Source organism: Crocodylus siamensis, chromosome 6 (genome assembly GCF_052110815.1).
Source record: "Crocodylus siamensis isolate JL-2025a chromosome 6, ASM5211081v1, whole genome shotgun sequence".
Lineage (NCBI taxonomy): Eukaryota > Metazoa > Chordata > Crocodylia > Crocodylidae > Crocodylus > Crocodylus siamensis.
The window spans coordinates 20,592,522-20,616,355 of record NC_143400.1 but is presented as its reverse complement, the minus strand read 5'-3'; the positions used below and the strand labels follow the sequence as shown (position 1 = coordinate 20,616,355).

At 49.6% G+C, this 23,834-nt stretch overlaps 1 non-coding gene across 1 annotated transcript; it reads left to right on the top strand.

The window, feature by feature from the left end:
- Positions 1–14,794: 14,794 nt before the first annotated feature.
- LOC149861527 (signal recognition particle RNA) lies at positions 14,795–15,093 on the top strand. Its single transcript, XR_016443407.1, has one exon.
- Positions 15,094–23,834: the final 8,741 nt, after the last annotated feature.

Sequence of the window (23,834 nt, the reverse complement as noted above, 5' to 3'; positions counted from 1 at the left end):
CGAGATCTAATGACCACATATGCCTGGAAGGCCAATTTAGACATGAGGAAAAACTTTGTCACAGTCTGAGTATCCAAGGTCTGGAACAGACTCCCTGCTGAGATGGTGCAAGCACCTACTCTGGACTCATCGAAATGGTGTTTGGATGTTTATCTCTCTGGGAATATTTGTTCCCAGCAGACCTCCTGCCTATGGCAGGGGGCTGGTCTCAATGACCTTGTGTTGTCCCTTCCAGCCACTAATTTCTACGAAATCTATGAAGTCTGTGTGTACACAGGCACTGGTGTCCACACACACACTGTAACTACTCCAGAACACAGTAGTATTATATTTATGAATACTCTCCTACTGTGGAGTTAATCAGCTTCCTGTGCTCTAATAGGGGTGCATGTATACATGTTGAGATGTTTACTAAGATGTAAGCTAATTAGCCCACTCTGCAGTAAGCATCATGTGTAGATGCACCCGGGGTGAACACATTACAAGATGGTTTGCAGTTAAGCACTACTTGGCTCCCATGCAGTCTGTGGACTCCTGGTGAGAACCCCTCAACACAGCAGGTGGTAAATACCAGGGCTGTGCCAAACGGCACGATTCCACTTCGACTTCCTTTTCCACATTTCGACACCAGTAGGATGGTGTACTGGGAATTAGGCAAACAACAATTTGGAGAACACATTTGCTCTTTCGGTAATAGGGAGCACAGACATGCACACTGGCCCGCCTTGTATTTCAAACTTGAAAGAGATCATATTGCTTCTACTTGATTTCCTACCTTGGACGTTCTTCTCCCCCACAGGGAGAGCACTAGGATCTTCCCCTTCCCAGGAACCTGTCTTCTGGATCCCTGGCTTTGACGGACCATTGCCAGTGGTTTCACTGCCTGGGTGAGGTGAAGACTAGGTGTTTTCAGTGGAAATAACACTATACTTTGAGGGGAAAACAGTCACCAGGAGCAGGATACAAACTTGCACAGGGAATGCGTAGAGGTTTCCGAGGCAGGGACCTTAACTTCCCAGGATTCCCAGTCAGCTGCTAAGTTGTAATAAACCTGTCCTAGTCAGAGAAAAGGAAAGGAAGAGGACGAAGAAGGTAGCAGTAATGAAGACGAGCCCAGGCTCCCCAAGTGTAAATACGGAGTATCAAGTTCAGCATGCCCACCTGGAAGGGTCTGGGGATCCACTTGGATACTGGAGGCAGGAGCCTTGCTGTCCCCGCCCGGGAACTCGGCTTGTGACTGTTGAAATGACAGCGAAGTCACAGCTTCTTGTGCAGCCCATTTCTCCCCCTTTGAGACAAGCCTGCCATGAATCCAGGAGCTCCCTTTTCAAGGAGTTTCCCCCTGACATTTGTCTGCCTCCAACCGCAACATAGCATGCGGCAGCTCTCCCTGCTGCACACGAGGCACCTGCTGCTGAGAGGAGCAGAGACCCCCGAGAAAACCCCCGGGGAGGTCTGCCAGAGACCCGGGCACCACCTGCCTGCGGGGCAGAGCAGCTTTGGGCTAGAACGGTTGGGACGGGAGAGTGTCCCTAGGCCCGTGATTCTCAGCGCTGGGGGGCTGTGGGATCCTGTCAATGGTGTTGTGTTGCCCCCACTGCCTGGTGGAGCTGCTCCACCAGCCCCTGCCCTCTTCTGCCAAGGGCTGCCCAGCAACGCCACTGTTTCTCCCTCTCCCCGCCCTGCTAGGGACTATTTAATCCCCTCAGAGCTAAAACAGGGACCCAATCAGGGCATTTCCAGGAGCCTCGACAGCTGCTGGGGCTCTGGCACTGATTCTTCCTGGCTCAAGGAAGCTCTGATTGAGCTTCAAGGGCCCTAATATTTTTTCTTAGAACTTGTCCCCTGCCCCATCTCTGGCTGGGCTGCCAAGTGGCTGGCTGCCACCTGAATTTTGAGGGGCCCGAGTGCCGTCAGACCCACAGCAGGGCCAGTTCTGCTAACCCAGATTTTACACCCCTAGTTTCATTGGGAGTAGGCATTTAAGACCAGGTCTGGTGCCTTGTGAGAGAAGGGAAAACTGGAGTCTGGTTAGACGGTGCAAGTTTGCCCTGCCTGAGACTCCAACACACAAGCTGTGGGTGGCGGGACTGTGGCTGCATGGGGCATGTGGTCACCCCAAGGCACAGGACAAGGAACCAGACAGAGGCAGTTGCAAGTGGTAGAGGGTGTTTTATTCCTGGGAAGTGTTGGGATTTGGGGGGGAACCATTGTTGGGGAGGGAGGGCAGCAGGGAGTGTGCTGTGGAGGAGGGAAATTGAGGATTGGATCCTGTCCAAAGTGTGTCTGGTCTTGGGGGGGTGCTGTGGACCTGGGGCCTGTGGTCAGCCACTCAGGTGCCCTACTGTTGGGGGTGGGGAGGAGATGGTTCATGGGTGCCTCACAGGGAAAGTGCCCAGTCCGTGGCTGCTGGAGGTGAGAACAGGGGACATCCATTATGCACTCCCCACAGACTCCCGGGACAGCATCCCTTGCCAGGCTGAGCCTGCCCCCTTTAGACCCCATGCCAGGCTGAGCCTCTCCCCTCTCCCCAAGGCTCCTGCCAGAATGAGCCTGCCCGCCTGGAGATCCGTGCCAGCCTGTCCCCCCAAATCCGCCACAGAAACCCCTGGGAGGGCAGAAGGCTCCCCTTGACTGCTGCAGGAGTTCAGAGCAGGGCAGGAGCAGGCCTGGATCTGCTTTGTCCTAAAAGGAGCAAATCTGCTTCCAACAGGGTGCACATGTAGATGCCTTCCCAGAGCTGTCTTACCGTGCAGTGAATCTCTGTGCAATAAAACTAAGTAGCATTAACTGAACAAGAAGACACACACCCCGGGGTTTTCCGTTTGTCTCCAGATCATTTTCTGTGAGCGCCCCTAGAAATATTTCCAAGTGGGGCCTGAGAACATTTATAAATAATCTAACATAGATGATGGCAGAGTGCGCTGGTGAAATAGGCTTATGGGTTACATGGTACAGGGATGAGGAGGATTTTGGAGAAGTAGCACCAGTTGGAGGACCAAAGTCAATGGTTGAATCCAGCTGGAAGCAGGCTGAGTAAAGAGCAAGACATTGGTCCCTCAGGGGCTGAAGTGGGACACACATGACAAGAGCCTCTCTCTCAGGCAAAGAATGCTGCTCTAGATTGCAGTCTTAGATTTTTCTTGGCTGGTAGGAAAAGTGGGATTGGGTGACAGCCAACACCCCCTGCCAACACCACTGACCCCTCTGAAAACTCCTCATTCCCTCTCCTTTAAAAAAATCCAAAAGCATATTTCCTAACCGTGGAAAAGCAAGCCCAACCCTTTGTAGCCCATCCAGAAATACTGCCATGGATAGAAGGAAGAGTGGACCTCACAGAGAGGACCTGCTGATAGTGGAGTGATTGTGTAATCTAAAAACAGCAACTTCATTGTTGACAGCCTGCGATCCTCTGCAGGGAAACCCCGATGGATTTCTAGTGCATCACCTTAACCACTCTTCCTCAACTAAACTTTTTCTCAAGGGTTATGTCATGTAGTAGCTCAAGGGACGACATGAAGAGATATTCATCTGGTCTCCTTCAAGGTGTGTCCTACCTCCACGATATTCACAGGAAGCAGCTAAAACCTCACCTGAGAAAGAAGGCAAGAAAGTGTCTAGCTCTTCCCTACACACATGAACCGATGAGTGCAGGTCTAAGCACCTAAAAAATAGCCTAAGTCAGGGGTTGGAGACATTTTTGGGGCACAGTACCAAAAAAAATCTGCAACCTCAAATTGTGAGATGTTGGTGCGCCAGGGGCAGGCAGTGGGGGATCCATGAGTGGGCCAGGCCGTGCTAGGGCAGCACAGCCCCAGCCCCTTCCCTGGGGTCTGCCCCAAAGCATGTGTGCCATGCAAAGTACCTTTCTCATGCCAGACTCTCATATCAATCCCAGCAGTTGCCTACCCCTGCTCTAGGTGTCCCCTGTGTCTGCTTAGGAGGCTAGATCCTTATCCATTAGCCCACTCTGGTGCCCAAAGCAAGCTAAGAACAAGAAAAAAGCAGCTGACGGGGAGGGATTATGTGTCGTACAGGCATCTGTCCTCGGTTTGACCTAATAACCTTCCCCCCACACACACCTTAGAGCAATGAATCAGAAAATGAGAGTTGCAAGGCACCTCAGGAGGTCACATCTACTCCAACCTGCTTTTTAAAGAAGAGCCAGCTCCACTTAGATCATCCCAGTCGAGGCTTTATCCCCTTCAAAGCCTCCAAGGCTGCAGATTCTACAACCTCTATGGACAGCCTGTTCCAGTGCTTTAATACTCTCCTCAGGAGAAGGTTTTGCCTAATACCTAACCTCAGCTTCCCTTCCCGCAACTTGAAACCATTGTTTCTTTGTCTGTCATCTGCCATCACTGAGAAGAGAAATGATCCTGAAGGCTGTAGTGAGAATTGAGCTCAACCTCCCTAAACAAATTCTCTTTAGCCCTGAGGCATGAAGCCAGCCCTCATGGCCCTAAACCTCCTGGCGACAAAAATTAAAGGCAACAAAAAGTCCTTCTACACATATATAGGTGACAGGTAAGAGGGAGGAAGCTGATCTCTTCAATGAGTTTCTTGCTTCTGTATTCCTGAACATGGATCAAGACAAATGTTCCAGTTGGACTAAATATGCAGGCACAGGAGGGACACCAATCCACTAACTGTTAGCACCAACCTAGTGCGGGGACATTTAGAGGGCCTTGATGTGTTCAAGTCAGCAGGCCCAGATGATCTTCATCCAGGGGTGCTGAAGGAATTGGCCAGTGTCATAGCAGAACCACTGGCAGGACTGTTTAAGCATTCATGGCACGCCAGACAGGTCCCAGAGGACTGGAAAAGGGCCAGCGTAGTCCCTATTTTCAAGAAGAGGAGGAAGGAGGATCTGGTAACTATAGGCCAATTAGTCTCACCTCTAACCTTGGGAAAACCTTTGAAAATATTATTAAGGACTACATTTGTGGGAGTCCAGCAGGGAAAAGGATGCTAAAGGGTAACCATCATGGGTTCATAGCAGGTAGATCCTGCCTGACTAATCTTGTACCTTTTTACGATCAGGTCACAAAATGCTTAGGCGCAGGAGGAGACGTTGATGTCATTTACTTGGATTCTAAAAAGACCTCAGACACGGTGTCTCACCCTATTCTCATATATATATTAAGCAGCTGTAATGTACATAATTACACGGTTAGGTGGGTGGTGAATTGGTTTAAGGAACACATCCAGAGCCTGGTGGTGGATGGATCTGGAATGATGTGGGCATTGGGTCAGGTGCTGCTCAATGTCTTCACCAGTGACCTGGATGAGGGCATGGATAGCACTCTGTCCAAATACACAGCCACACCAAATTATGGGGCAAAGTAAAAATAGTAGTCAGCAAGAAACAGATTCAGGCAGATTTTAAAAGGTTAGAAAAGTGGGAAGAGCAGAATAGGATGCAGTTTAACAGTGATAAGTGCAAGGTACTGCACCTAGGGAGAAGGAATCTCCAACACACTACAGACTGGGAGATGACTTCCTAAGCAGCACAGCAGCTGAGAGGGATCTTGGAGCCATAGTGGACTCCAACATGAGTCATCAATGCAATGAAATGACCAGTAAAGCTAACCGCACTCTACCATGCATAAGCAGGTGCATCACAAAAAGGTCTAGGGAGGTGATACTTCCTTTCTGTGTGGCATTGGTAAGGCTACAGCTGGAGAAATGCATTCAGTTTTAGGTGCCGCACCTCAAGAGGGATGTGGAAAACCTTGAGAGGGTCCTGAGGAGGGCCACTCAGATACTTAGGGGTATCCTTCCTGCCCAGGGCAGGGGGTCGAACTCAGTGATCTACTAAGGTCCTTTCCAACCCTAAGATCTATGAAATCTACTAAATCTATGACAGCATAGGGTGCAGACACACATATAAAAGTTCTGACAGTTTCCGGGTGATATCTCTAATGGGAGAGAGGAGAAGACTAACAGTACAGGGTATGCGTATATAAAAGGATCAGGAGGGTCCCAGTGAAGACTCCAGTGAAGACTGAAATTTTGAAACCAGGGTCTGAATCTGCCCTCTACTGGGTACAGAATGAGACAGCATGTACACCAGATGTAAAACAAGGAAAGAAGAGGGAATGAATAGGGGCCTCCAGGTAAGGTCCTAAGAGGAGAGATTGAGGCACCTGGATCTCATCAGCCTCGGCAAGAGAAGGCTGAGAGGGGATCTAGTGGCCATCTACAAATTTTGGGGGGAGGGGGGCAGCAAGGAATCGGAGATGCCATGTTTACCAGGGCACCCCTTAATGTTACTCAGAACAACGGCCACAAACTAACAGAGAACAGGTTTCGATTAGACATCAGAAAGAACTTCTTAATGGTAAGGGTTACCAGAATCTGGAACGGGCTTCCAAGGGAGGTGGTGCTCCCCACTACCTTGGAAGTGTTTAATAGGAGACTGGACAAGCACCTGGCTGGGGAACCTCATGTGCTTCTGTCCACTCTCCCAGAAAAAGAAAGCTTCCTAGGCTCCTCCATCACACCAGACAACTTTTCCATCTGCCGCAGGCTCTGAGGCCTGGTGTTTTACTTTATGGCCAGCTTTGCCAAAAAGGCCTCCTTTGGCATCTGCTCACGGCCTCAACACTAACACAGTGAGTGAAGCACCGCAAGTGGTGAGAGTCTGCCAGGAGCTCAGAAACTGCTCAAAAGGAAGGCGCTGACCCCAGGGTGATTTGAACACAAAACCTTCTGATCTGGAGTCAGACAGGCTACCATTACACCATGGGGCCATCTGCCAGAAGCCTTGTTCTCTCTCTCTTTTATAACCTGCTGCCCAAAGGCCTCCTACTCAGTACAAACAGGGGTTTTGCACACCCCCCCCTATTTCATGTGCCCATTCCAGTGACTTCTCCAGACTTTCCTTACGGTGCCTGTGACTTTCACAGAAATCCAAAAAGCGCAGCCCAAACTCAGCATGATTTTAATGCACAACTTACTTAAGCTTCTACCAAGAAATATAGCTTGTATCTGTCAAAGAGCTGCCAAGCTACCCTACAGCAACCAAGTGCAAAGGCAACGAACCACCCACTGATTTGACAGTCGCAGTTGTCACCTGCCATCTCATACTTGAACCACTAGAAATGATCATCAAACAATGGCAGCAGATGCTCAAGACGGAGCAAACCTGAGAGAAATCTTGCCCCCCACACCGCTCCGCCGGCCTTTAGGCATTCTCCTCACCTCCCCAGCACATCATCAGAGGCCCATTCGCTGCTGGGCAAGAAGCCTTGCTTAGTTCATCCTAGCAGGTCCGTATGTCCGTAGTACTGGTGCCCAGCCCCTCATACAGAGAATAGAGCTGCAGAATAAGATCAGGTTTACTGGGAAGATTCCTGGCACAGAGCAAGGGGGAAAATGTTCAGAAGGGTTGGAAATGAAACCATTGCAAAGTGATATCGCTAATGGGAGGTAAGACAAGACTAACAGTACAGGGTATGGGCATCCAAAAGGATCAGGAGAGTCCAACTGAAGAATCCAGTGAAGACTGAAAGGTTGAAACCAGGGTCTGAATCTGCCCTCTACCTGGTGCAGAATGAGAGCACATACACTAGACGTAAAACAAGGAGAGAAGGGGGAAAGAAAAGGGAATACCTCACTGCTGTACTGAGGCCAGAGCTGCAGGGGAGTCAGGGTGGAAGGAAAATTTTTTCATCTTGTCAAGAAAAGGGAGAGAGAATGGGTGGGACTGAGGCCTCAAGTGAACTGCTCTGCTAGAGGCTCCCTGGGGTTTTACCCCTGCAAACCTGGGTCTAAATTATGGGATGAAACTTCACAGTGGGTGTGCCTACACATGTTATTCGTGCACGTGAAAATTCTCTGCAGCTTATTGCTCCCAAAATTTTACTCCTGGGCATGTTGTTGGTACATTTGCCTGGGAGCAAATTAACACTGGAGCAATCAGCTCCAAACTTTATTCATGTGCAGTGTGTGGAGCCTGGGCAGAGCAGCCCCAGCCAGCAGGGGCCCCAAGGGTAAGCCTGACAGCTGAGGGATGCTTCGATCGGGATCAGTGCGCTCCGGAGGTGTTGGGTGGGGCATGAGAGTGCTTCAGTCTGGGGCTAGCCAGCATCATCCCCTGTACCTAAGCATCAGTGTGTCCCAGCCTGCAAAGTCTGGGGAACCGTGGCCTCAACCATCTCACGGTCCAATGACTGGGGAACTGGGTCCATGGTTGGACCCCATGAGTACTAGTTAATGGGAGCAAGTCAACTTGGTGCAAGGCGACCAGTGGGGGTCCTCAGGGCTCAGTACTCGGGCTAGTACTCTTCAACATCATGAATGATCTGAATCCAGGCATCAGATGTAGACTGGCAAAGTTTGTGGACGACACTAAACTATGGTAGAAGGCGGCCACGCTGAAGACAGGCTGGGGATACAGGCTGACGTAGACACGTTCACAAGCTGGGCAGACTAAAACCTGGTGGCATTCAATCTCAAGAAATCCAGGGTGCTCCACTGTGGGAGTAAAAAGCAGCATCATACTTACAGGCTTGGCAGTGCTACAGTCGATAGCACCATGACCGAAAGAGATTTGGCAATCTTGATTGACCACAAGATAAACATGAGCCACCAATTAGATGCTGCGTCTGCTAAAGGAAATCAAACTCTAGCACACATCTGCCAATGCATCTCAAAGAAAATCAGGGACATCATCCTCCTGCTGAGGGACTTGAGACTCTTCAGACTGGAGGAGAGAAGACTCAGGAGAGACTTGGTGGCAGCTGATAAGTATATAAGCGGGGTGCAGCAGGACCTTGGAGAACAGTTGTTCACCAGGGCCCCGCAAGGGATAACAAGGTCTAATGACCACAAACTCCTTGAAGGCTGATTTAGACTGGACATAAGGGAAAACTTCTTCACAGTCCAAGTGTCCAGGGTCTGGAACAGACTCCCCACCCCACCCCCCACCCTCAACCCCTGAGGTGGTGTTTGTCTTGCTGGGAACATTTGTTCCCAGCAGACTTCCTGCCTACAGCAAGGGGGCGGGTCTCAATGACCTTGCGTGGTCCCTTCGAACCACTAATATCTGTGAAATCTATGAAGTCTGTGTGTACACAGGCACTGCTGCACACACACAGGCACAGAACATAACTACTCCAGGGCAAGGTAGTATTATATTTACTAATACTACCCTGCTGTGGAGTTAATTAGCTTCCTGTGCTCTAATAGGGATACATTTGTACATCTTGAGATGTTTGCTACTGAGCTAATTAGCAAGCTCTGCAGTGGGCATTGTCTGTAGATACACCCAGGGTGAACACATAATAAGATGGCTCGCAGTTAAGCACTACTTGGCTCCCATGCAGTCATAGATTTCATAGATTTCATAGACACTAGGGCTGGAAGGGACCCTGGAAGATCATCGAGTCCAGGCCCCTGCCCAAAGGGCAGAAAGTCAGCTGGGGTCAGAGGACCCCAGCAAGATAAGCATCCAATTTGCTCTTAAAGGTGTTTAGTGTAGGTGCTTGAACCACCTCCGATGGCAGGCTGTTCCAGACCTCAGGGGCTCGGACAGTAAAGAAATTCTTCTTTATGTCCAGCCTGAAACAGTCATGGCAGACTTTGTGACCATTCGATCTAGTCATCCCTTGGGGTGCTGTGGTGAACAGATGTTCCCCAGGTACTGGTGGTACCCTGATAAATTTATAGGTGGCCACCAGATCACCCCCAAGCCTACGCTTTTCCAGGCTAAAGAGCCCCATGGCTCTCAGCCTGTCATCGTAAGATCTGTTTTCCTGACCTCTGATCATGCACGTGGCTGTCCTCTGGACTCTCTCAAGCTTCTCCACATCCTTTTTGAATTGTGGAGCCCAAAACTGGATGCAGTACTCCATCTGCGGCCTCACCAAGGCCGAGTACAAGGGGAGAATGATGTCCCGGGATTTGCTTGAGAAGCATCTATGGATGCAAGCCAGCGTTTTGCTCACTTTACTAGCCACAGCATCACATTGCAGGGTCATGTTCATCTTGTGGTCAATGATGACCCCCCAAGTCTCTTTCTTCCATAGTGCTAGCCAGCGTAGCACTGCCAAACCTGTAAGGGTGCTGCAGGTTTTTCCTCCCAAGGTGGAGAGCCTTGCATTTTTCGGTGTTAAACACCATCAGGTTCTCATCTGCCCATTTGCTGAGCCTGTGAAGATCTGCCTGGATCACCCTCCTGTTCTCAGGTGTGGATGCTTTATCCCAGAGTTTGGTATCATCGACAAACTTGACCACTCCACTTCTGACACCAATGTCCACATCCTTGATGACGATGTTGAACAATATGCGTCCAAGGACAGAGCCTTGGGGGACCCCACCAGTCACAGGACACCATGATGAGTGACTTCCATCAATTACCACCCTCTGGGTCCGACCACGGAGCCAATTTTCCAGCCAGTGGATTGTGGTGGACCCAAGGCCACAATTGGCCAGTTTTGCCAAGAGGTGATCATGGGATACCAGACTGAAGGCTTTTTTGAAGTCAAGATATATGACATCAATTTCTTCTCCCTTATCCAGGTCACCTGGTCATAGAAGGAAATGAGGTTGGTCAAGCTAGACCTACCTGCAACAAACCCGTGCTGGCTATCCCTTAGGTTGTTGGCATCGGCCGGTCCATCAAGGATGGCCTCTTTAATAAACTTTTCTAAGAACTTCCCCAGGATAGAAGTCAGGCTGATAGGCCTATAGTTAGCCGGATCCACTTTCCTCCCTTTCTTGAAGATTGGCACCACGTTGCTCTTCTTCCAGTTTTTGGGCACTACACCAGAGCACCACAAGCTCTTGGAGATCAATGCCAGAGGCTGAGCTATGATGTTCGCCAGCTCCTGGAGTACCCTGGGGTGTAGATTGTCAGGGCCGGCTGACTTGAAGGTATCCAGCTTCTCAAGATGTTCCTTCACAAGGTCAGCATTAATGGAGGGCAGGGGATCTCCATCACCCAGACCTCACTGTCCCGATGCGGCCATGGGCGTCCCATGGGACAGATGAAAGACCGACGCAAAGTACCCATTTAATAGGTTGGCTTTTTCCTGGGCATCAGTTGTCAGTTGTCCCATCTGGTTCAGCGGGGGTCCAATGTTGCCCTTGCTTTTCCTCCGGCTCCTCACTTATCTGAAAAGGGACTTTTTATTGTCCTTGATTTTTGAAGCTAGTTGGAGTTCAGTTGCAGCCTTGGCTTTCCTGGTTTGCTCCCTGCAGGGCCAGACCAGTGCAGAATAATCCTCCTTGGAGGTGACTCCCATCCTCCATCCTTTGTAGGCCTTTCTTTTTAGTCTCAGGAGGTCTGCTAGGTCCCTGGAGAGCCAGGGGGGATGCTGTGCCCTCTTGCTGTCTTTCCTCCAAGATGGAATAGACTTAGCTTGTGCATTGAGTCCACGGACTCCGGGTGAGAACCCCTCAATGCAGCAGGTGGTAAATACTAGAGCTGTGTCATCGGGAAGGCTTTGGCTTCCCTGACTACAGCCCACTCTTTGGTGAGACAGGCAGTGAGCTGCTGGGAAGAGACAGCCTCCACCTCTCTCGGCTGGGGGAGGCTCTTCTCAGCCAGACTGGTTGACCTTCTCCACCAGGCTTTAAACTAAGTCCATCGGGGGATGTGGGGGACTACCGCCACTGCTGGCCCAGTGAGCAACCCTTGCAAAGCCAGCAAGCCAGCAGGCCAAGGCACTTAAGGAAGTCCACCCCTGTCCCAGCCCTGGAACAATTTGTGGGCAAGGCATAAGCCCTCAAGGGGACACTTGACTGCCTGTACATGAATGCCAGGAGCTTGGGGAATAAACAGGAGAAATTTGTCCTCCTGCTTAACACAAATAATTACAATGTCATAGGGATAATGGAGACCTGGTGGGACTCCACCCATGACTGAACGACAGGTATAAATGGCTATACCCTGTACTGGAAAGATCGAGGGGACAAAAGGGGCAGGAGCATAGTTCTCTATGTCAAGGAGAGCAAAACGTCCCTGCAAGCTGAACAGTGGCACCCAGGGTGGATGGCTGGAGACCCTCTGAGTTAAAATCCATGGGGAACATTGCACAGGAGACATGATGGTGGGGAGTCTACTACAGATCTTTCACCCAAAGTCAAGAGTTTGACAAGGAGTTCACCAGGGAATTGGCTGATGCCGCATGCTCCAGGTCCATGGTTGTCATGGGAGACTTCAACTACACAGACATCGCATGCAAAGAGCACTCATCTAAATCTGAGGGGTCGCAAAGCTTCCTTTCATGCGTGGATACCTTTATCTGACACAAGAGGTCAACAGGCCAAAAAGAGGTAAAGCACTTCTCTAGCTGGTACTGGCAACTGGGGATGACCTAATCAGTGACCTGATGATCAGTGGGAAGCTGGGTGACAGAGACCATGAGCTGATCACCTTCACCATCCGCCATGAATCTGACAAGTCGGTCAGCAATACAGAAGTCCTTGACTTCAGGAAAGCCGACTTTGACAAGCTCATAAGGCTTGTCAGCGAGGCCCTAAGGGACCATGACCCCAAGGGGAGGGGAGTTCAGGAAGAGTAGTTGCTCCTCAAAGGAGTGATCCTCCATGCACAAGCTAATGATATTCCATCTTAAAGCTTACCCAGGATTGAGGTAAGACTAACAGGTCTATAGCTTCCCGGGTCCTCCTTCCTCCCTTTTTTGAAGATGGGAACCACACTGGCCCTCTTCCAGTCCTCTGGCACCACACCAGAGCACCATGAGTGCTCGTACAGCCGTGCCAGGGGTCCCACAATCACCTCAGCTAATTCCCTCACCACTCTGTCAGCCCCACTATGTCTGGGTTGGTGTTAGCTAGCAGGTCGGTAAGTTCCTCCTCCTTGTTCCCCATACTACGAGCATTTGTGTAAAGGCATTTGAGGCCTCCTGTGGATATGTGCACTGGCCCCCTAATCTCAGCATTGCCCTGGCCCCTGTTGCTTACCTGGGTATGTGTTCTGCTCATCAGTCTAGGCTGGGCGGTACTTGCGGGTGCTGGTTGGTTTAGTGGTCCAAGGCTTCCTCCACCCTCATCTTCCCCTTCCCCCGATGAGCCTAGTTTAAAGCCCACCGGAGGAGATCCGCTGACCTAAAAGAGAACACATGCTTACCTTTGAGGGAAAGGTAGAGCCCATCCCATCTGAGCATGTCTCTCATCGTGATGTGCGGGTCATTGTCTAGAAAGCCAAAGCCCGCCTGTATTTTATAAGCATCCAGTTTAATGTTCCTCTCTCGGCATCTGTTACGGAGTTGTTGCAGTTTGGTGTCATAATCACAGATCGCCTCTTCCTTATCATCCCCTTCTCCTATGACAACAATATCATCAGTCACTGGTGACTCTGAAACTCATGCTAAGCTCAGGCTTACTCACAAAAGTTAAAATATAGAATTCTGGTGCTAACTGCATAATGCATGAGGATGTGAGTTCACAGCTAGGCCATCTGAGAAGAAATAATGAAGTATCTCTTCCAAGCTTATCTTGCTATATTCAGGATGATTTCAGGCAGGCTCCTAGTTGTCTGGTTTGTACCCATGTGAAATGTCTATCCTTGATTAATTAGTCTTCTGCGATTAACTCATGTTTATGTGCAGGAGGAGACATTCTCCATATGTGATGGATGTCTCCTCCTGATTTAGTCCAAGGACACGTATATTTTTCCTGGTTGTGAATCAGTTTCTTGATATGTTCCAAACTGGATAAGCTCTTGTTCCTGAAGAAGGTAACTCATTCAAATTAGAAATTTCTGATAACCAGTACTGAGCAGGTTGATTAACAGGGTTTTCCTGTCAATTACTGTTTGGGATTCTCTCTTGATTTATACAACTACAAGAATGCTTTGAAGATGCCAAGCTAAGGTTATAACCAGGCAGTAAAACAGCAAATAGGCATACACTTCAAGAGTGAGAAACCTCTCTGACACCAGCTGCTGATGTTCCCGACTTACTTGAGAAGTTGAAGAGAAACAGACCGCCCCTTCGCCACGTGTTTGGTGAGAAATCATCACCTTGTAGCTAATTACTGGACATTGATTTGGTCTGGGCTCACTTGACTTGATAAGGCCTTTCTGTCACTCATCCCTACTTCCACATAGGAGCCTTGATCTTCAGAGAGAAGGAGCTTGGCTCTTCTGAAAAATCAGAACTCTTAAAAGGGTCTCCACTGAACCCTGCAAACCCTGAAGCTACTACAACAATACTCGCCACTTGGTCGACCACAACCCCCATCATCACATCTCCCTTTTGTGGGGGAAAGCTGTTTTCTCTACCTGCATCTTCAGAAATAGCCTTGAAACTCGAATAGGATCTCTGTGTTGGACCTACATCCAGAACGCAGGGGTCAAAACAGTGACTGCGTTTAAAGATTAATCCTACAGGTGCCTTTGTCTTAGTTCCCCAAATTAACTTGATCCTAAAGAAGGTATCACAAAGGAAGTCTTTCTCAATTCAGTTTTCACACCATTGGATGAGAGAAGGAAACATGGCACTGTTTGGTTGGGTTTTAGTTCCAAGTTGTGGATCCCAGCTAGTGTTTTCCTTAAGGTTGCATATTTTTCACCTCCCCTGTAATAAGCCTTGTTTTATTGCAATGTTGTTTCTCAGTGGGGGAATTTGTTCATGGTAAAAGCGGATGAAAAAGGTAATTTCCCACATTTCTGTGATGAGGCTGGAGCCAGATTGAGAAAGTTAATGTTTAATCCAAAAATGGGGGCCCAGCCCCTGTGAGTGCCTGGTCAAAGGTTTATATGTGCCTACTGAATATGGCAACACAAGGTCCTGTTCTTGTCAGGAGACCACCCCAAACAGCTGGGTGCAGTGGCTTGTGTCTGTAATCCAAATGTCGGGGAGGCTGAGCCTGGTGGACTGCTTCAGCCCAGGAGTTCGAGGCTGCAGCGGGGCACGATGAGCAGGTGTCTGCGCTGGGGTCAGCCCCAGCATGAGGACCCTGAAACAGCTTTCAGTCTCCAGGTTGCTGAAGGAGGGTTGAACCACCTGAGGCTGGGAACAGAGCAGGTCAAAGCTCCCCTGTTGACTGGTGGTAGCACAGCACCTGTGACTGGCTCCTGTGGTCTAACCTGGGCAAGAAAGGGGGACCCAGCATCTTGCCAGGTCCTTATTCCTGAGAAGCTGCCCCATTGTCCCCATGGGTTTGGGCTCCTGAGAGATGAAGAAAGGAAGCCATAATCCTGGCCTACTGGAGGGTAACCTTCAGAGCTTAAAAGTCAGTGCTGCAGGGTATGGGAGAGATATACACCACAGTAGGACCCCATGGGGAAGCCCAGGGCTCTTTGCATGGGTACAAGAGATTTTATAGATACTAGGGCTAGAAGGGACCTCAGAAGATCATCAAGTCAGCTGGGGTCATAGGATCCCAGCAAGATAAACATCCAACTTTCTCTTGAAGGCATTCAAAATAGGTGCTTAAACCACCTCCGATGGCAGGCTATTCCAGACCCCGGGGGCTTGGACAGTAAAGAAGTTCTTCCTTATGTCCAGCCTGAATCAGTCATGGCAGACTTTGTGACCATTCGATCTAGTCATCCCTTGGAGCACTCTGGTGAACAGTTGTTACCCCAGATCCTGGTGAACACCCCTGATAATCTTATAGGTGGCCACCGGATAGCCCCTGAGCCTCTGCTTTTCCAGGCTAAAGAGTCCCATGGCTCTCAACCTCTCATCATAAGGTTTGTTTTCCTGACCTCTAATCTTGCACATAGCTCTCCTCTGCACTCTCTCAAGCTTCTCCACATCCTTTTTGAATTGTGGAGCCCAAAACTGGGTGCAGTACTCCAGCTGCAGCCCCATCAAGGCCAAGGGAGAATGACATCCTGGGATTTGCTTGAGAAGCATCTATGGATGCAAACCAGCATTTTGCTCACTTTACTAGCCACAGCATCACATTGAAGGCTCATGTTCATCTTGTGGTCAGTCATGACCCCCAAGTCCCTTTCAACTGTAGTGCTAACCAGCGTAGCACTGCCAAGCCTATAAGGATGCTGCAGGTTTTTCCTCCCAAGGTGAAGAGCCTTGCATTTTTTGGTGTTAAACACCATCAGGTTCTTCTCCACCCATTTGCTGAGCCTGTCAAGATCTGCCTGGATCACCTTCCTGTGATGCTTTACCCCAGAATTTGCTATCATCAGCGAACTTCACCAGCCCACTTCTGACACCAGTGTCTACATCGCTGATGAAGATGTTAAAAAGTATAGGCCCTAGAACAGAGCCTTGATGGACCCCACTGGTCACAGGGCACCACGATGATTGACTTCCATCAACCACCACCCTCTGGGTCCTACTGCGGAGCCAATTCCCCAGCCAGCGGATCATGGTGAGGTCGAGGCCACAGTTAGCTAGTTTCACCAAGAGGTGATCAGGGGATACCAGATGGAAAGCTTTTTTAAAGTCAAGATATATGACATCAATCTCTCCCCCCTGTCCAGGTGATAGGTCACCTCATCATAAAAGGAAATGTGATTGGTCAAACAAGACCAACCCGCAACAAACCCGTGCTGGGTTTATGATGATGGTGCTGCATCAGTGGCTAGAAGATCTTCCATCCCGGAGCAGAGAATACCTCATGAGAAGGTGAGGGTTCAAAACTGAGACGCAAGTACCCTCAGTATGTCCTGGGCATTGCACTCCTTCCTCTGGTATTTCTTCTGCTCTCCCATGGATGTCATAGATCCCAAAGGAAAGGGCAAGTAATGTAAAGCATTATGGGTGAGTCGTGTCTCCTGAGTCAGAGGGATACATGCCCCAACAGCAGCCATTCAGCAACCAGGAAGTTCGCCCTCCCATAGCCAATCTCACCAACAGGGGGGAGTCCCTACACCACCAATCTCATAGCCCCAATGTCTTTTTAGCCTCAGCATTTTCATTTTCATACTTTGATACAGATGAGGGACACCTACTTAAGTCACACTTGTCTGGGGTAAGGGGAGATGGAATGGGGAGCACATTGAAGCAGGGTGAAATATGAATGCTGTGTTTTTTCTTCATGATGCAACCTTTGGTTTGCATATTATTCTCATGTTTTATTTTCATAAACTAAGCAGATTATAAAAAAAACCACATGTAAGACAGGAATAAAGGTAGAGGGACAGAAACATGGTAGGTAAAACCAAGGAAAGGAAGGTGTTTAACAATGGAGAAGCAGGTTTTACTGAGATTTGAACTCAGATTTTTGGATTCAAAGTCTAGGGTGCTAACCATTACACCACGGAACCAGCACAGCAGCTGCTGGTGCAGCCTAACTCAGGAGTGTCTACCATAAGATGTCTCCACCTCCCCAGGTTGAGAAGCTTCCCTAACCAGGGCAGTCAGTCTGGAGGAGTATCTCGTGTGAATGAAGCACTTTGTGGAAAAATACCAGCTTGGAGAAAGCTAGGTTTAAGGCCAGGTGGTCTGGGATAGAATCATAGAACTAGAAGCAACCTCCAAAATCCTGAAGTCCAGGCCCCTGCCATAGGCAGGAAGTTATTGGGCTCAAGCAAGTTCAACAAGGTGCTTATCCAGCCTTATCTCAAACACCTCCAAGGATGGCAACTGCACCACCTCTGCTAGAACAGTGTTCCAGATTCTAGTTACCCTTATGGAAAAGTAGTTTTCTCTTATGTCCTAAATAGTAGACTTTCACATGGTTGGATAACTGAAACCTGGTAGAACCCTACACACAATTGGTCAGTAGTCTTTGAGGGCTATCGACTGTACAGAAGCCACAGAGTGGGGAAAAGGGTGAGAGCGTTGTGATCTGTTAAGGATCAATACACTTTCTCCATAATCAAGATGGGATCAAAAGAGGGGCAATTTGAGGTACTGTGGGTCAGAATACAAGGGGGCTGGGGGAAAGGGACTTGGTCGTGGGGGTCTATTACAGACTGCCACACCAAGAGGATGAGCTAGATCTGGAATTCCCAAGGCAGCTCTCAGACACAGTACACTAACAGGACAAAGTTGTCATGGGTGACCTAGACTACCCTGACATCTACTGGGAGGAGCAGTCAGCTAGATATGACTGTTCATGTAGGTTCTTAACCTGCATACAGGACCTTCTCCTAATGCAGGATAGGAGAAATGCCTTACTGGACTTGGTGTATGCTACAGGGGATGACCTGCTGCAAGATCTGCAGATACAGGGTAACCTAGGGGATAGTGACCACCATTTGTTAGAATTCACTATCTGGTGAAAGGGGGGAAGGATAACCAGTAAGGGAAGAAGTGCTGGACTTCAGAAAGGCTAACTTCAATGAGCTCAGGAAGTTAGTAACCAAGGCACTGAAGGACAAGAGCATTGGTGAGACAGGAGTCCAGGAAAGGTGGTTGTTCTGCAAGGGCATATTCCTTCAGCCATCAGGGGCCCCAAAGGTAAGCCTGCCAGCTGAAGGATGATCCAACTAGGATCAGTGTGCTCTGGAGGTGTTGGGGGGGCATGAGAGTGCTTCAGTGCGGTGCTAGCCAGCAGGCATCCCCTGTACTGAAGCTTCCTTGTGTCCAAGTCTGCCAAGCCTGTGGAACTACCACCTCAATTGAGTCGTTGTCCAATGAGTAGGTAACTGGCTGTATGGTGGAACCCAAAAAGTACTAGTGGATGGGAGCAAGTCAAAATTGCACAAGGTGACCAGTGGGGTCCCTCAGGCCTCTGTACTCATGCTAGTACTCCTCAACATCTTCATTAATGATCTGGATTCAGGCCTCTGATGCACACTGGCAAAGTTCATGAATGACACTGAACTATGGGGAAAGGCGGCCACACTGGAAGACATGCTGGGGATACAGAATGACCTGGACATTCTCGCAAGGTGGGAAGACCAAAACCTGGTGGCTTTCAACATAGAGAAATGCAGGGTGCTCCACCTTGGGAGAAGAAAACAGCGTCATACTTATAGGCTTGGCAGTGCTACAGTTGCTAGCACCATGACCGAAAGAGACTTGGCCATCTTAATTGACCACAAGATGAACATGAGCCATCAATGCAATGCTGTGGCTGCCAGGCGAGTGACAGAATCTTGCCCTTGGGGCACTTGGAGACAGAGAGGAATATGTGGTGGCAACAAGCAGAACAGGAACACATGAGCACAATAGACTACGGGCCAATGGCTGACCGATGAGCAGTGGGGTTGGATGTGGTGGCCAGAACCAGAGCAGTTACTATCATGAGCAATAAACATATGCTCTTGGAGACATCCAGGTAATTGTCTAGCAGTTATGATTAGCTAATGCAGAGCTTGCAAGTTTGCAACCTGCAAGTGGAATTTGTCTTTTCACAATTTAACCAAAGTGTTTAATCTAACTGTTTGCAATGATCACGGGACTGACTGAGCCCAAAAATAAACAAACTACAAGATTAGTTGATCTAACAGGTTTTTAGAGGTCAGCCATAACAAGATCTGACTACCTAATATAATTGGCACATTCCAAGGAATCGAAGGAATAAGAAACCAAGAGGTTGAGCTTGGGCAGAGTAATGCTAATTTCAAACCTCAAAGTAATGTGGTGAAATTTGCTTATTGGGTGAACCTGAGTTTGGGCAGTAACTTCTCATGATTTCTAACAACTTTTAATCCCATAGAGTAACAGCTATAGGGCAAGATTGTGAGTGGCTCTAAAGCCAACAGATTAGCATAAGATAAGGCATAAAGGAATGCACACGTCAAGTAACCAGGTTGAAGGACAGGACAGAAGCTTGGACCCCAGACTCCCAGTGTGAGCAAGGACCGGATCCTGACCAAGGGACCTTCCTGGTGACCCCTCAGACAGTGTTGATCGGGGACGCCTGACTTCAATGGAACAACCTGGTGCGCATCTGGCACTCTTTGTCATTCTATCTGTTGTTATTATTCACTATTAGCTCTTTATTACTCTACTATCTGTATGTCACATTAACCTTTCTGTTAACTGTTGTATGCTAAGCTATAAGTAAATTTGCCTTTACTTCACTCCCTACTCACCTCCTCGATCCCAAACCCAGCAGCCTAATGGCTGATACTCTCACAGTGCCTAGCCGGCCTGTGACAGTCGCAGATGATGAGGGCAGCCAAAGAAAGGTCCAGGGAGCCTGGAGGACAAAGTTGGAAAAGGGAATCAGGGGGAGGAAGCCACGAGAGGATCAGCAACGCAGTGATGGAACCACAGCCTGGTTAAAGAGAAAAAGTACCACTCAGCAGGACAGTGAAGAAACCCTTTCCCTGCTAATGAGGAATAAGCACGGCCAATTAAAACTTTGTAACCAGCACTCAATAAATTTAACAACTTGCTAAACTACTATCTGGGTGGTTGATGTATCTCACCTCATTTGGGGAATAATTCTTATAATTTCTCCCATCTGAAGTCGTGGCAGATGAGCTCTGAGTGGGGCAGAGGAGACACATTCACCCTCCCACACTGGGGTCATCTGGACAGGGAGAAATTGAGCAAGAGCAGGTAGGGAAGGAAGGCAGGGAACTTTGCACCTTGCCACCAATCACTGAAAAATTAAATAGCGCAGGCAGACCAGACCATCCCTACTTGTACATAGGAGCCTTGATCTTCCAAGAGCAGAAGCTCAGCAGTTCTGCAAAATGAGAACCTTGCAAACCCTGAAGCTTCTACAACAGTGACTCGCAACTTGGCTGACCATGCCCCTCATCATCACATCTCCCTTTTGTGGGGCAAAGCATCTTTTTTCTTTGCCTGCATCTTCAGAAAGAGCCTTGAAACTCATAAAAGAGATGGCAGGGCATGGAGTCTATAAAGGTTGAGAGCTGCTGTACTGAAAAGCCTTTCTCTTCACTGCTGAGGCTGAGATGTTGCAATACAGGGCACAGTCCCACAGGCAGCTTCCAGGATGATTCTAGAAATCTCAAATACTGTTTGGGGTTTTTTCCCCAGGTAGTGGACCCTGGCTAGTGTTTTCCTTAAGGTTGCATATTTTTCACCTTCTCCCCTATAATAAGCCTTGCTTCTAAGTGGGAAAATTTGTTTAGGGCAAAAGTAGGTGGAAAGGGTATTTTCCTACGTTCCTGTGATGAAGCTGGAGCCAAATTGAGAAAGATAATGTTTAATCCACAAATGGGCCCCAGCCTCTGTTAGTGCCTGGCCAAAAGTTTACACATGCCTACTGAATATGGCAACACAGGGCCATGTTGTTGTCAGGAGCCCCCGCTGAGCAGCTGGGCACAGTGGCTTGTATCTGTAATCCAGGTGTCTGGGAGGCTGAGGCTGGGAAACTGCTGGAACCCAGGAGTTTAAGGCTGTAGTGTGCAGGTCCACCACAACTCTTCTATCCTGGAGCAGAGGGTGCAAAACTGAGACACATGTACCCTCAGTCTGTCCTGGGCATCGCACTCCTTCCTCGGGTGTTCATTCTGCTCCCCCATGGGTCTCACTGGTCCCAAAGGAAAGGGCCAGGAATGTAAGGCATCATGGGTGACTGGTGCCTCCTAAACCTGAGGGACACACATGCCCCCACAGTGGCCAGTCAAAAACTGGGATGGGGAGGTCTCCCCACAGCCAGTCTCACTGACCAGGGAGGAGTCCCCCAACCACCGATCTCACCACAGACCCAGAAGTGCCAGTGGCACTCCCAGAAGTGCTAGCAGTGCTTCTCCTGGCACCCCTACTCCCCAGCTGGCGCTCACAGGGGGTCAACCTTCAAGGCATCCTTCAAGCATCTATTCCTGCTTTCATAATCTTTCTCAGGGACTTGCCAAAGGACTATTTAATTCCCTCCTTTGAATGATATGGGGTTAAAGATCCCCTCACCCTGCACTGGCCCTGCTTCCTGCAGAAGGCTGAGTCCTCTGCTGCACACACAGCTGGCACTGAGACCAGGTTACCTGAGAGGAGGAAGAGGCTCATTCCAAGAAGTAGGTGGGGCCATCACCTTAACTGGCTGATTTACAGAATCTTTGTTGCTCAAATTATCCCTGACAGGATGGCTAGGGCTTGCCTTGGCCATGCCGTGGGTGGGCCTGGCATCAGCAGGTTACAAGCCAAGGGGCCACATTGGAGTCTGGGTTCATTTGTGTCACCCTGGTGTGGTCCCTGTCAATGTCCACAGCAGCAGAGGGAGAAACTGGTGTTGAAAGGGAGCCTGAGGAACTGGCAACAGTGGCTCCTGCCTATAATTTGAAGACGGGGGAGGCTGAGGCTGGTGGTTCACTTAATTGCAGGAGTTTTGGGATGCAGAGTGTCATTGTGAGTGGGAATTCACATTCAGGTCAGCACCCACCTATGGCCCCCACAGCACCTTGAAGTTCTCAGGTTGCTTCAGGAAGGTTTGAACTGGCCCAGGTCAAGAACAGAGCTGGTGAAACCAATCATGTTGACCAGTAGTGGGACAGCACCTGTGAATGGCCGCTGTGGCACAGCTCGAGCAACACAGGAGAACCCAAATAATCAGCAAGGATTAACTGGGTCACAAGTGACTGTAGGGCAGGCCAGAGGGGACACTGAATCCTGCCATCCCCAGTTGCTGTGGGCAGGGCACCAGTTCTCTCCATCTCCAGCTTCATTCCTTGCAGCAGCAGGATGAATCCAGGTCTGAAGCACCCTGATAAGGCCCTCAGATGGATCAGGTGAGAGGGGACAATCACTACACTGGAAATGCCCACTGCTGCGCACAGAGGGTGTGAACTCTCTATTCTCTTAGGTTCCTGTTAGGGCAGGGAGCTTGGCAGGGCCCCACCTGGCAGCCCTAGTCCCTAGACTTAGCCCACTCCTGCCCTGGAATCATGGCCAGGCAGGAAACCTATCATTTCCTGCATGCCCCCCCACCCTGCCCCTACCTCTCCAATTTTGCCTCGTCATTCATTTCAGACCACTGGAAAAAGTTGTTGCCATATCTATTTTCACGGGAGTCAAAACTTGACCTACATAGCCCGAGTCTCTTTTTATTTCATAGGTTTCATACATTTCATAGACACTAGAGCTGGAAGGGACCTTGGGAGATCATCCAGTCCAGCCCCCAGCCCCAGGGGCAAGAAATCAGCTGGGATCAAAGGATCCCAGCAAGATAAACATCCAAATATCTCTTAAAGGATTCCAGAGCCCATCAGGATCCTGGCTGTAATAGCTAAGCAGGGAAGGTCTTGGACTTGAAATGTACCAGGGTTTCCTCACATAGGTTTGAATCCTGCTAGCAGTGGTATTTTGTTTTCTTGTCGATCCTCCCAGTCAGTGGTCGCAGTAGGCATCACGTCACCTGTGTCAGGGAAGGCAACCCATGGCTCCAAAATTGGTACCATCGTGCATGTTTTGGCTTTCCATGCAAGGGACCTCCTGGGATGCGATGGACTTCATCTCTCCACAAAGGTAAGAGTCTCTTTTCTACAGGTTGGCTGACCTCCTACATTGGGCTTGAATCTAAGTATGATGGGGGACGAGGAGGCAGGAGATGGAGAGAGTCTAGAACCTACAAACTGTGAGAGAGTGTTTTATTCCTGGGAAGTGTTGGGATTTGGGGGGGAACCATTGTTGGGGAGGGAGGGCAACAGGGAGTGTGCTGTGGAGGAGGGAAATTGAGAATTGGATCCTGTCCAAAGTGTGTCTGGTCTTGGGGGGGTGCTGTGGACCTGGGGCCTGTGGTCAGCCACTCAGGTGCCCTACTGTTGGGGGTGGGGAGGAGATGGTTCATGGGTGCCTCACAGGGAAAGTGCCCAGTCCGTGGCTGCTGGAGGTGAGAACAGGGGACATTCATTATGCACTCCCCACAGACTCCCGGGACAGCATCCCTTGCCAGGCTGAGCCTGCCCCCTTTAGACCCCATGCCAGGCTGAGCCTCTCCCCTCTCCCCAAGGCTCCTGCCAGAATGAGCCTGCCCGCCTGGAGATCCGTGCCAGCCTGTCCCCCCAAACCCGCCACAGAAAC